Genomic DNA, 14,002 nt, shown 5'->3' with positions numbered 1-14,002 from the left:
ATCTTTCACATCCACTGCATCACCAAGTAAACCCGATATGCTTTCACTAGGGTAAGTTGAAGTCCAAAAGACACTTCTTCTAATACATATCGTGTCTATTCTCACTCAATTTTGATAGGCAGCTAGTCTCTACATTTGCATTTGCATTCAAATGTGAGGTGTTGCTAGTGTTTGAATGAAATTTCATTTCAAATGTGGGCTATTGTGGCAGTTTTCGAGTAAAAGTTTCATCCTATCTTATTGTCCCACATTGCTCAACGTCAAAAGTTTCCCACACACATACATGCCTCTGCATATCAATCAAAACACAGAAAAATCATTCTTCCTACGAGTCTTACAAAAACTTATCATTTTGAAATAACCAAAAAGACATTAACTAGAAACCAAGTTTCCGATACTAGAATCTTGGCATATATCATTGAATCCTGGTGAAGCAGACGCCATTTGAATTATAAGAACTGAGTAGAGGTGAAATTTTGTTTCAAGGATATTGCGGTACGCAAGCCTCGATCTTTATTTTGTTTGTATCTGTTTGGTTCATTTGTATCCTGTTGAAGTAAAGAACCATGGCATATATGTGTGGAATATATTCCATTTTGAGAGAGTTGAAAAAGCACTATCTCGTTGAAAGGTTCTATACATCCATCCTTTCTCAAGGCATCTTTTAGACATATTCAAATAAAGTATTTCTACTGTAGCACCATGAATAGCGCATAACAGAGCAAGGCCCAACACCCTAGCAACTTCGGAAGTAATAAATTGGGGTTTATTAGGACCAATGCTGCGAGCTTCCGAGATACAATGGGATCTTCTCCAAGATTTGTTTTTAGTAAAAAAGAGAATAGATTCTCCGTTTGTATACCACATACCCTACTATTTTTATTTTTTATTTTGACATCAAGAAGTAAAGTTAGGTGATCCAAAATCTGATTCTATTTTGAGCACACCACTCCTACTCCTTCTCGCACCGTCGTTGGTCTTTTTGATGTGCCCTCGTTGACTTTGGCTTTACTAATGATTAAACTTGTTTCGTTCAAAACCTTATTGTGAATAGCATTTGCTGCTGCATAATAAACCAATTTTAAAATGGCATAACATGCTCGATGATATATATTGTTATATATAATATGTAATTTTTCATTTTCCTTGGAATGCTGACACGCGAGTGATCGGTTCGATCTATTTCTTTATCTCCCCATGAATCGTATGTTTGTAACATGGACAAAATTTCCTCAATTCTAATCGACTAGGCGTATTAAGTTGGTTCTTTTGAGTAATATTTCTGGAAATGCCCATTGATTCCTTATTAACATGATTTCTTATTGGAACTATGTTTTTATCTATTTTTGTTTCTAATTGGTCAGGGGCTCTTTTACCTTGGAAAATCATACAGTTACGATCGCGGGGAGCTAGCCGCACCCACAAATGATACAAGTTATCCCTTTTGTCACCATTTTGTGGAAAATCTTTAGGTATGAATATGTTAGACACATGTAACTTGATGGGTGAAATAGGCGACCGCCGGCGTCTCTGTCATCAGGTCACCAACTTCCTTGACCTTCCAGCACAAGGCATATAAAGTTGCAATTTATTATTGATTAACATATAAATTTGGGTGTGTGTGTGTGTATTTCAAATTTATTTTTGCAATATATAAAAGTTGTGATTGATTGTTGATTCTTATCCAACAACTTAAATTGAATATTATTTTCTGCATTTTTCATTTTTTTTCAATTTGTTTACACAAGAGATTATGTTAAACGCATTTTCACATTTTTTTTTTTGTAAGAGCATATCCACCAGTTTGTGGAAAGCAAGGGCAAGGGCTTTAGAGTTGCCCTTTAGGCCATCTCCAATGGATCAGGTCATAGAGCTATGGGCTCTCTTATAGCTCGAAATGAGGAAAAAACAATCTCCAATGGAAGTCCAAGCAAAAGGAAAAAGGGGACCCACTGGGCCTGATAGGAGCATATTTATGCGACTTAGTTAGCTTGTTTTCTTGCATTTTCATAGTTTGTTTGTGTTTATTATAGTGTTTTAAGCTATTTTCGTGTGTTTGTAGGTCCATATGACAAAGTTGGCAAGAAAGTGCAATTTGGAGCATTTTGAGGCAGTTTTGGGCACCAAATGGATAGCTTATGAATGGAGCAAGATGGATGGACGAATTTGAAGTTCAAGAGGCTAGGAATGTGCTGAAAAGAGTGAAGAAATAAATCCAAGTCAAGGAAGATAAGAAATCAGCTCAAAAGGAGCAACATTACCAAAAACCTTATCCAACCTTATCTTATCTTATCCTTGCCTAACCTAACCTTATCTTATCCTATCTTATCCAAATCAGTTTGTGCCTGAATTCTAGCTATTTCTAAGGGATAATTATACAAATAAAACACATTAAAATTGGTTTTCAGAAGCCCTTATCCACTCCTACAAAGGTGCCGCACCTTATCCCTTGTTTTTCTAGGAAATCAGCCGCAAAACAACCTTTCTAGAAGGCCTTATCTCTTGTCCTAAAAATCTGGCGCCTAAACCTTTCTAGAAGCTCTAGAACCTGCAATCCTTTTCCCTTAGGATTGTGCAATCCTTTTCCCTTCAGATTTGGGTGAACCCTAGTCCTTTTCCTTCATGAATTGTGCCAAATACACATTCCTTTCCTTCAAAAATTCGTGGGTTTCCCTAGCCCTATAAATACAAACTTTTGTGCAGCAATTAAACCACCACCCTCTACCATAAATCACCTACATCCATCCACTACACCATCCACCACAATCCTCTTGTGCCGCAGCTAAGGAAGGAGAAGAATGAGCCATCTGGAGTGTTTCTAGGTGTATTCTATCTTTGTTTTCAATGTTTAATTCAAGTTGTCTTTGTTTAATTGCAAACATGAGGAACTAATTTCTTTATAGTTAGAGGGGAATTTGAAACCATGATTATACTTGCAATATGAATTGATTACTTTCAATTGCGATTTGATAAATTATGAATGCAATTCGCTTAACTGTTTAATTCAAAACTTATTCTTGTATGTTGATTAAGGTGGCCAACTTAGTTTGCATGCATGAATTTGATGCTAGAATATAAGGGATTTTCACCTAATCGTTATGAACTTATATTCACAAGTAGTGAATGTTGCTTGTCACAATCACGTTAAGTAAATTCTTGGCATAAGTTTCATGCGCTTTCATAGTTACTAGTGCCTCGTCGATACTTATGATTTTCATTGAACGTAATGATCTTTGATTGTATCTCTATTATGCGCTTTCATGTAGGGAACTTTTGAGGAATAATTTGATTGCTATGCGCTTTTTCCATCCAATTCATTGACATAAGGGAAATCTGAAAGTTAATTTAAGCGTATCTAATTAACTTGGGGTGTTGAGATTCATGGTTTATTGAAAAGCAATTGGAGATTGATTTGTATGCAAGTGTGTCATGTGTGGAGAATGACCTTCTAGCTAGACCATCACCCATTCAATTTCCCAATTTTCATCCAAAATCTGTTTTAGTCTTTAATTTGTTTGTTTTACTTTATTTTCGTCCAAAACCCAATCCCCCTTTACTTTGAAGTGTTAGATTAGTTAAAATCTGTTTTGGTTTGTGTTTTTAATTGTCTTGAGTCAAGTTAAAACCAATTTTCATCTAAATAACTCCCTAGAGTCAGTTTTGAGTCTATTTGGTTGTTTCGTGCTGTTTTGAGTCTTTTAAGTTTGTTTGGAGTCTTGTGAGTCTTGTTAAGTGTTTTTAAGTTTATTTTTGTGTTTTTAAGTCAGTTTCAATTAGATTAGCAATCCCTCCTAATCCCCGGTCCAGAACGATCCCTACTTATACATATACTACAATTGTCAAAAGAAGGTTTAATTTGTGTGCTTAACTTTTATCACTTCAGGGCCAAACTTCAGCCCATGGCCATCGGGCTGGCAATTGAAGCTAACCAACTAGCCCGATGATCTGAATTTTTTTTTTTAAGGACGAAATTTAAAAAAAAAAATTTAATTCTAATATTTTTTTTATATAAATACCTAAACTATTTTTACACCTTTCCTCACATTATTTTCACCATTCCATACTATCTTACCTCATTTTATTTCAACTCTTCACATTCTATTAACATTAAACACTATTTTCATACACACCCCTCTCTTACATCTTCCAATAATCTAAATTTAAGTTTTTCCAATATTTTTCAAATGGCCACGCTTTTCATACACACCCCTTTAGCGACACGTGTCACTCGAAATCTAATCCGAAAAATTATTGAGATTATATAAAGAGAAGAAATCCGGAGGCTTATTCATTTAGCGACAACTGGCACTCAAAATATGTCTATGAACCTTATTTTAATATGGTAGTTTAATTCAATTAACTAATAAAATTAAAGAACAAACTTAAAATAATAAATTATTGACACAACCGAACCCTAATAACACAAGTTATGAGGCCGTGATTTGTTGGCCGACTTAAATTGACCGTATGACCCCATCTAGCAAAGACATCACAAGCCAACTTAATGACGAAGCCATAGTAAGATATTTACAATGTGAAAGAATTTGAACCAAGAACGTTCATTAATAAATAATCCAAAGCTACTATAAAATCACTTATCATCCTCCCCACTTGGGGACACAAATTATCTCGGGTTTAACCCCATTATTATCGCGTCACATCAGAGTAGCTAGAAGTTTCACACAACAGTAAACCCATAAAAATGCAGTGCTATGCATAATCAAAAAGTACGATCATGCCATTATTACAAAGTAGATAAAACTGCAGTAAATGAACCATCACCCTAAATCAAAAGGATTAAAGCTTCACTGCCAAGCCCACTTATCACCATTGGTGTTCTCCTTTCTCTCGTTACATCTAGGGGGATTGATAAAACAAAACCTGAGTGGACCAGTTTTATTACATTTAAAAATCATCATTCAACATAATAAATCATATTTTGAACAAATATATCGTTGGAAAACTATATAATAGTATTTACTACCATAATAGTAAATGAATATCACATTAATCTCCATAATTGAAAGCATTCAATCAATAATTCAAAAAATCATACCTTTACTCAATCAATCATACTAGTGTCCACTAGCATAGGTATAGCAATAATCAATAATCCTAGCGTCTACTAAGATAAAATATCACCTGCAAATAATCTATGGCCTAAGATAGTTATACAACAAAGATAAGAGACCATGTGGTGAAAATAAATCACCAATGATCTAAAGATATTGCCAAATATCATCATAAGTCTCATCAAAGAAAAACATAGGAATATGCATCCGCATATAAAACATATACATATATATATATATATAACATAAAAACATTTAGTTTTTTAAAGGGTCAATTCACAAGTAAGTAGAGCGTTTTTCGCCAATAAGGTCCTTGCCTAAATCTTTTCGATCCTCTACTAACCTTGTGATAGTTATAATAAGCTAAGTCAAGCTTTAATCATCAATTTATGGGGCATTGCCCAAAACTACCATTTAGGTATTGACTTTGCACGAATGGAAGGTGCCAGGAAATTTAGAACACTGAAAAACCTAGGGTTAGGTCTCGTGTCTGTCACGTGCTACCGCACACTCCACCCCAGTCGCCCTGCTCTAGCCATGCACCACACGCCGCCGCAGTGGTATCACACGCCGGGAAACAAGTGCCATTGTGGACTGCCATCGCCGGTAAATGCGTCATCGCGTTCACCGTCACAAGATTTTGTTAAATCTGACGGAGGGAATGATACCACCTTTAACCCTCCTAGTGACCGCCGTTTGCTGCAGCTCACTGATGCTGGAACTTGGGCAAAAACTGCAGAAAGTTTCCCCGAGAGTTGCAAGGGTGAAATCAATCCAAATTTCACAATTTTAACATCTAAATTTAAAGGAAACACCACATATAATAGTGGGAACTTACCAAAAAAAAGGATTTGGGTGAAATGGGGTTCGAATCCACCTTGAATTCGACATATTTTCTTCGAGCACACTCACCTGATTCTGGGAAATAGAAATAAGATGCATGCACAGGTTAGAGTCTTCCATTTTGGTCAAGAACCAATCATAATTCTTCCCCAATACATACTAATTAAGATCACACACACACATAGAGAAAGAGAGAGATAGAGAAAGAGAGAGAGAAAGAGAGACTTCCAGTTAGCTTCCAACCTAACAGTTTTCACCAAAGTTCGTCGCAGGGGTTGTGATACACTATCAAAGAAGTGGTAAAGTCTAAACCCAAGATTTTCACCTCAAAAACACGCAAAGGACCAGGAAATAACTCAAACAAACGAAATAGGGCAATTAGCCTTACTTGAGTTCGAGTTACAAAGGTTTGAAACTCTCGGCTTCAATGGTGGATCACTGAAGGAAATATTTGTTGAAAACTAGTTCATTTGAACAACATCTATGCATGCAATTAACAATTAAAAGACGGAATCATGCTTGTATGCACTCAAAAACAAAATTTTACCAATGAAATTCAAGGCCTAGTAATTGTGGTGAACCAAGACTCAACTTAAATCTTAAAGAAAAGAGTTGAGAAACTTTTATACCTTTGAAGCACCTCTTTCCTTAGCAAAGGATATTCACCCATGTGAGGGCCTTCTTTCCTTAGTCTCCTTGCTCCTTGACTCCATGGATGTGGATGGAGGAACTTTGCTTCTTGGCTCTATGACTTCTTGGGTGGATGAAGGAATGGATTCTCCAAGTTCCCAAAATATGGAACCTCTAAGTCTCTACACCAAGGAAAGGGTTGAGAAAGAGATGAGTGACATAGAGGAAGAAAGATTGCCAGCTATTTTCCTCTTGGGTGGCCAGCCTCCTAAGAGAAGAGAGAGCTTTGTGTTCTCATCTTTTCTCTCTAGAAAACCCTTATGAACTTTTGGCTATAAAGTCCTTTATATAGTCACTTCACTGAAGTGACAAAAAGAACCAAAACCCATTCATTTACAATATGGTCGGCCTTCTAAAGGCTTTGGGCTGTTTGGGCCCTTTTGAGTCTGTAGTCATTAAGTTGTCATACAACTTAAGTGAATGGGCTTGACAGTTCTAAGCCCAATGGGCCTTGAGGTCAAATAATTACTCAAAAGCTAAAACGAACTTATTTGTTTGATTAATTAACATATTAATTAATCCTAGCCATAAATAATTAAACCATTTAATTATCCTTACTCATCTCCATTGTTTCTTCAATCTCTACCTTACATAGTGTGCGATCCATTAGGTTCTTTTGAGCGAGGCAGTGGGCGATTAGAACTTTTCAAATCGATTGTGAATTGAAACATACTTTCAATTCTCCCTTTAGTGATTATAGACCTTTAGGGCTTCCACAAACCATGAGTGATACCTAGCAGTATATCATGGCTGCCCAAGCTAATCAGAAGAGGTGGAGGGCCTATTTAGTTTAGGATTACAATGCAATACGGTCTTTCTTTAATACAATACTATTGACCACATTGTTTGGTTTGATGGTTTATTCATGTCTACTATCTAATGTGATTCTTTTACTTATATGATTTCCTTGAATGTGATTTGGAATGACTTCCTAAATCTCATTCATACTCTGCTAGAGATTCTTAATCATATCATAGAGTATTCTCCCTCAAACGATTTGAAGGTTAGAGTATTCTCCCCCAATGGGCCTTATTGTGCATTCACTTGCCTCCATGACTGAGTGGCTTAACCCCAACTATGCCGTGGACACCCTTTGATGGAGTGACTTTGACATAGTCAAAGATCAATGACCTAACCACAAGACAACTATGATGCCTCAGGCAAATGACTATTTTGCATTATCTCAACCATGAGTTCTCATGTGACATGAGTATGAGAACTCCTTGTTGATCGCGTTCAGTGGACTCATTATCTATTGAACAACTACATGCTTGTCTTGGTGTCAGTCACACAAATGACTTGAGACCAGTCACTCTCTCTAAGAGAAGACATAACACATACTGATCTTAACAGACTGTCAATGCCAACGCTTAGGGTATGTATACGAAAGAGAATGGCCTCATGAATCTAACTTCTTTAGATCACATTCTCCCAATTACATATTTCTTGGACTTATTGTTTAAGCATATAACATTTATATGAGATAGCTTTATACAATAATCTTTTCCCTTTATATTAAACTTGATTAGTTTAACATGTGAAATGTCCGTAAAGTATCATCATATGATTGGCTTTAGGGCACATTTCCAACAATCACTCCATAGTGGTCTGATGATGCATGCAAGGATATATTCAGGTTCCTTGGGTCTTAGTGATTCCAAATATGCAGTTTTGGGGTTGCGATTGCTAGGAAATCTAAGTGAGAGCAAGGGTGAAGTTCTCGGGGCTAAGAGAGAGAGAGTTTTCAAAAAATGAAGAGGGAGAGCAAGTATTAAACTCAAGTATAAAACTAACGTACGAAAATAAAGTTATGAACCTTAAGAAAGTACGAGTATTAAACTCAAGTATCTAAGCCATTTCTACACCATTTCTCACATATTTGTCACCATTTCATACTATCTTACCTCATTTTATTTCTATTCTTCACATTCTTTAAACTCCTATCCGAATTTTTTTTATTTTTTTTATTTTTTAAGCAAAACAAACATAGCATTCCAAAAAATTATTAAGATTACATAAAAATAAGAAATATGGAGAGTTACTCATTTATAAATATGGTAGTTAATTCAATTAACCAATAAAGTTAAAGAACAAACTTAAATAATAAATTATTGAGAAGCTAAAAAATAGCCTCTTCGGTTGAAGATGATATATAAATATGGCCTAACAGTGTTCATTAAAAAATAATTACTTATAGGACTATAATCTGGACGGGGGCTAAACATAACCCCTTCGGTTGGAGATGGCCTTAGGTCTAAAAAACACCTCCAGCAATACATTTTTATGGAGGCAAGTGGTGGGCTCAAACATGCCATGGAACTACCCATTAGAGGTGGGCAAACGGGTACAGGAACCACTAGTCAGGGCGGGTAATCAAGGTTCGGGGCAGGGTGGGGTGGGGTAGGGCTTTAAGAAAAGAGAAACTAGGCGGGGCGGGGTGGGGTGGGGCTTTAAGATTTTAGGTTCGAGCTGGTTCCAAAAATATAGAAAACGAGTACCCGGACCGGCCTGTTTGCAAAAATACCCCTGTGTTGGGTACTGTTTCCCAGGCCCACTTCCTTTTGTTCCTCATGACAATTCTGAGTCTCACTCTCGAACACTTCACACACATACACCCCACTTCCCCGTGTTTCCCCCTCCCCTAATCTCTCGAACCTTCTCCTTAATTCCTCTTTTTTGTTTCTTTTCCCCCCATCTCTGCAATTCTCCTTCCCGGAGCACAGACACACCACACCCACACCCCCACTGAGAAATGATATGCTATCGCTACCCTCCTCCCCCACCAACTCCTCTATCTCCTCCTCTAATCTCGACACCGAGGTAACTCATTTCCCTCATTTCTTCCAATTTCGTCAATTTCTTAATTTTAATTGACAAAATTTATGAAAAGTTGTGAAATTTTCAATCACAGGTCTGGCTTCTGGCACTCCTTGTCCGAGATGAAGATGGTCTTCGACCAGATCTCCCCATTTGAGTCGTCCAGCTGACCCAAAAAATGTGGCTTCTATAATTTTGGGTGGAGGTGCCGAAACTCGCCTCCGTAATTATTGTTAGAAAATGAGCAATTGACAAGGATGATGACTGGAGTGCCGGTGAGGAAGGGGTTGACATCGGACACGTTGTTGGCGGAGGCAATCTGGGTGGGGAGGGAGTTAAGGAGGTAGGTGACATTGGACACGTTGGCGGAGGCAATCTGGGTGGGGAGGGAGTTGAGGAGGTAGGTGATGGAGGAGTGAGAGTTGTAGAAAGGAAGGAGGGACCGGAAGGTGAGAACCCGTAGGAACCAGCTCATTTCAAAAGGGCCGGGTTAGGTCCGGATCACATTTTGAAAAAAACAAAACCCGCCCCGTCCCGTCCTGCGTTATTTACATACGGGTCGGTCCGGTTCCTTCAATTTTGGGTCCGGCCCGGCCCGTGCCCACCCCTACTACCCATCTACCTGATGCCAGGCCTTTGAGCCCGCTAGCAAGGCCCACGTCATTTTGACTAACTTCAGCGACCGACAAGTGAGTCCTACAACTGAAATGTTGATCGGCGAGTGGGTTTTAAGGGGTTAGTGGATAGGAGAGGTTTGTGCAAGGAGAAAGGGATCCTCTCCGGATCCCTTCCACCTAATTCTCTTCATCAAACAATCCGGACCCTTGATATTTGATCCAATGGCTAAAAACAAGGGCCCACTTTAAAAGTTATAATAATTTTAGCCGTCGGATCAAATTTCAAAGGCCCGGATTGTTTGATGAGGATGATTAGGTAGAAGGAATCTGGAGATGATCCCTTTCATGTGCAAGGCATATAAATTATTGTGGTTAGGTGCTGATGGTCGATAGATTACGTAGTCAGTGCCCAAAGCAGTTGTTCCAATCTAAAGTTGACAATTCTCTCCAATCTTCTTTGTTGCGCGTTGAACATGGTCAAAATTCAAGCCCAAAGTTTAATTTGTCAACAATTTATGATGAGTCCATGGTCAAAATTACTTCTTTTAAATAAAAAAGTTTAGAAGAAGATGGTGATGGCGGGTTGTGTTTATAAGTAGTTAGGCTACTCTTCATATTGTCAACTGGTTTTAAGGTGGAACCTCAATTTTCTTCACAGTATCAAAGCCGGTCCCACATATGAAGCCCAACGGTCACACGTGAGGTGACATGTTGAAAATAAATCCCAAATTGATGAGAGAAGAGACCTTACATGTGCTTATAAATAGTTGAACTACTCGCTATATTGCCAATCAGTTTTATGTTAGAACTTCAACCTATATTGCTAATTAGTTTTATTTTGGAACCTCAATTTCTTTGGTAGAAGCTATGGTGCGAGTGTTAATTTGGTTTGTGATTCTGCTAGATAAGAACAACAAAGTATAAAAATAAAAATACGTATTTGTGAATTTTATTTTTTATTGTTTGCCCTTGTTGTTGTCCTTTTCAAATAGATGAAATTGCACAACGACAAGTACTGTTTATAGTGAATAATATGAGCAACTTACATGCCCTTGTCTTCCACTAACTGGTGGAGATTCTGTAACTACAAAATAAAAAATTGTTTGGCAATACATTAACGAACATACCCTCAGTATCTTGCGTCGTGTCAAAGGACTAGCTAATTGTCGAGTAGGTTTATATGGTTGAAAAGAATAATTTTGTTAAAATGGTCAAAAGGTGTTAAGGTGAAGATTGCTTGTGCTTTCCCAATTAGCAAGTGGAACCCTGTCTCTGTCTCCGACCCCAACACCCAATCCTTTTTCTGGGATGAAGTTGAAGATGGTTAATTTCTTATTATAAAGACAAGAGGTGAGAAGTATGTCCAATGCTTAATTGTCAAGTGTGCCCCATCTTATAAACCAAATGACAAAATTATATCCCAACAAAAGTAATTAATGACAATTCCACTTTATGGTTGTATGCCTTTTGCTTTTGTCATTCATACAACAATCAATTACTTACTCTAATCCATGAAACTTTTATTCGAAAATGATTAAGATTGAGGAACGCACAATTTTTAGAGCTCATTTCGTTCTTTGAAAAAAATAAAATAAAATAAAAACAAAAATCAATTACTATGTTAACACTTTTAAATTTTTTTTATGTTGAGTGGTAATTTCATCTGTGTAAATCTATCTTACGCAGTTGGTCTTGACTCCAGATAAAGGAAAAGAAGAAGGGCGTCAGGTAGTCGATAGTCGGCACTTCGTTTTCACGTCAAATTCCTATGATAATGAATCTTAAACAAAATTGCGCAAAAACTAGGTCGTCACTCAAAAGTGATGCGCTATGTGGCCCAAACACAATGATAAGTGAGCAAGCGTCACTGTTTCTCAATCGAGCCCGAATACAGTGCTAAACGAGCAAGGGTGCTGTAGAAACTTCTTTTTTAATGACTCCACTCAAAGTTTTTTAGGAGTATTTGCCAACATCAACTTTACCTAGGACACGCAAAAGAAGTATACCGATGGGTGAGGTTAAGAAGCTAGGACATGAGGGTAGGGTTCAAGAGAGTAAAATGTGTTTAGGAGCGTGGAATACAAGAACCTTAACGGTAAATCTATAGAAGTAGTGGAAGTTATGATGAGGAGAAGGATACTTATTATGTGCCTCAAGAAAACTAAGTGGGTTGATCTTAAGGCAAAGGATCTCGAAAACTCATGTTTTAAGCTTTGGCATTCGAGCACAAAACAAGTCGAGAAATGGTGTTGGCATCATCGTGGATAAGACTCTAACAAAAGACGTTGTAGATGTTAAAACGGTCAAGGGGATAATTATAGCAACCAAGATTGTAATAGGATAAGAACTCATCAATGTTATTGGTGCGTATGTACCTCAAGTTGGGTTGGATAGGAGTCTAAATTAGAAATTTTGGGAAGATCTTGGAGAATTAGTTCAAGGAATCTCTTAGACGAAAAAGTTACTCATAGAAGGAGATTTAAATGGACATGCAGGCAACAAGACAGGCAACTACAGAGGTTTCCATGGTAACCATGGTTATGAGGATAGAAATGAGGAGGGGAAGCCATTTCAAATTTTGCAATGGCATACGATCTTTTTCTAGCGAATATCTTCTTTAAGGAGAGAGAATATCATGTGATCACTTACAAAAGTGGGTCATCCAAAACACAAATAGATTTCTTTTTAATGAGGATGGGGGATCGTATAAATTGTAAGGATTGCAAAGTTAATCACAAGAGATCCTAGATAACCAACATCACCTGTTGGTGGTGGATGTACATATCAAAAGATAGAAGAAAGAACAAGACCTTCAAGTGTCCAATAACTAGATGGTGGAATCTAAAAGGAGAAAAAGAAGTCACTTTCAAAGAGAAAGTACTCACTCAATGAGTTTGGTACAAAGGGGAACGCTAGCCAAATGTGGGATTCTATTGCTAACTATATCTGAAAAGTTGCAAGAGGGTATTAGGAGAACCCAAGGATTTTGTTCCACTTAAAAAAGAATCTTAGTTGTGGAAGGAGGAGGTATAGGAAAATGTTAAGGCTAAGAAGTAATGTTGTAAAGCCTTATACAAGGATAAAACCGATTAAAACTGTGAGACATATAAAATAGCAAAGAAAGAGGCAAAGAAAGCCATGCGAGAAGCAAAGCTAATGGCTTTTGACAATATGTATAAGTAGTTAGATACCAAAGAAGGAAAGATAAATACCTGTAAACTGGCTAGAGCAGGGGAAAAGAAGACAAGAGACTTGAACCAAGTAAGGTGCATCAAGGATGAGAATGAAAATGTTCTAGTTATGGAGAACGCAGTTAAAGACAAATGGATAGCTTATTTTCAAAATCTTTCTAATGAAGGATACGAAATGAGTACTTCTTTGGTGAGTTGAGTAATTCAGTTAAAGTGTGGAATGTTTTAGGAGAGGCGGCGATAACATGACTCACAAACATTTTCAATAAGATTTTGAAAATGAAGAAAATTTCAAATGAGTGAGGCAAGAGACACGAGTCTCAGACAATCAATTCGGGTTCATGCTAGGACGCTCGACTATAGAGGCAATCTATCTCTTATGAAGATCGATGAAAGGATATAGAGATATACAAAAACAATTGCACATGGTCTTTATAGATTTGGAAAAAGGGTAACATAGGATCCTAAGAGAAATTTTTTCGAGGATTCTAGAAAAGAAAATAGTACATGTAGCATATATCCAAACAATAAAGGACATGTATCACAGAGCAAGGCTGTAATCCTGAAGAACAAATCAAAAGCTTTCCCATAACCATAGGATTACACCAAGGCTCAACTTTAAATCTTTACCTTTTTGCATTGGTAATGGATGAGCTACCATGACATATTGAAGATGATATCCCTTGGTATATGTTTTTCGCATGTGACATAGTGCTAATAGATGAAACACAAGAGGGAGTAAATGTGAAGCTTAACCTTTGGTGGGAAATAT

This window comes from Malus sylvestris, chromosome 3, assembly GCF_916048215.2.
Source record: "Malus sylvestris chromosome 3, drMalSylv7.2, whole genome shotgun sequence".
NCBI lineage: Eukaryota > Viridiplantae > Streptophyta > Magnoliopsida > Rosales > Rosaceae > Malus > Malus sylvestris.
This window is presented reverse-complemented; position numbering follows the sequence as displayed.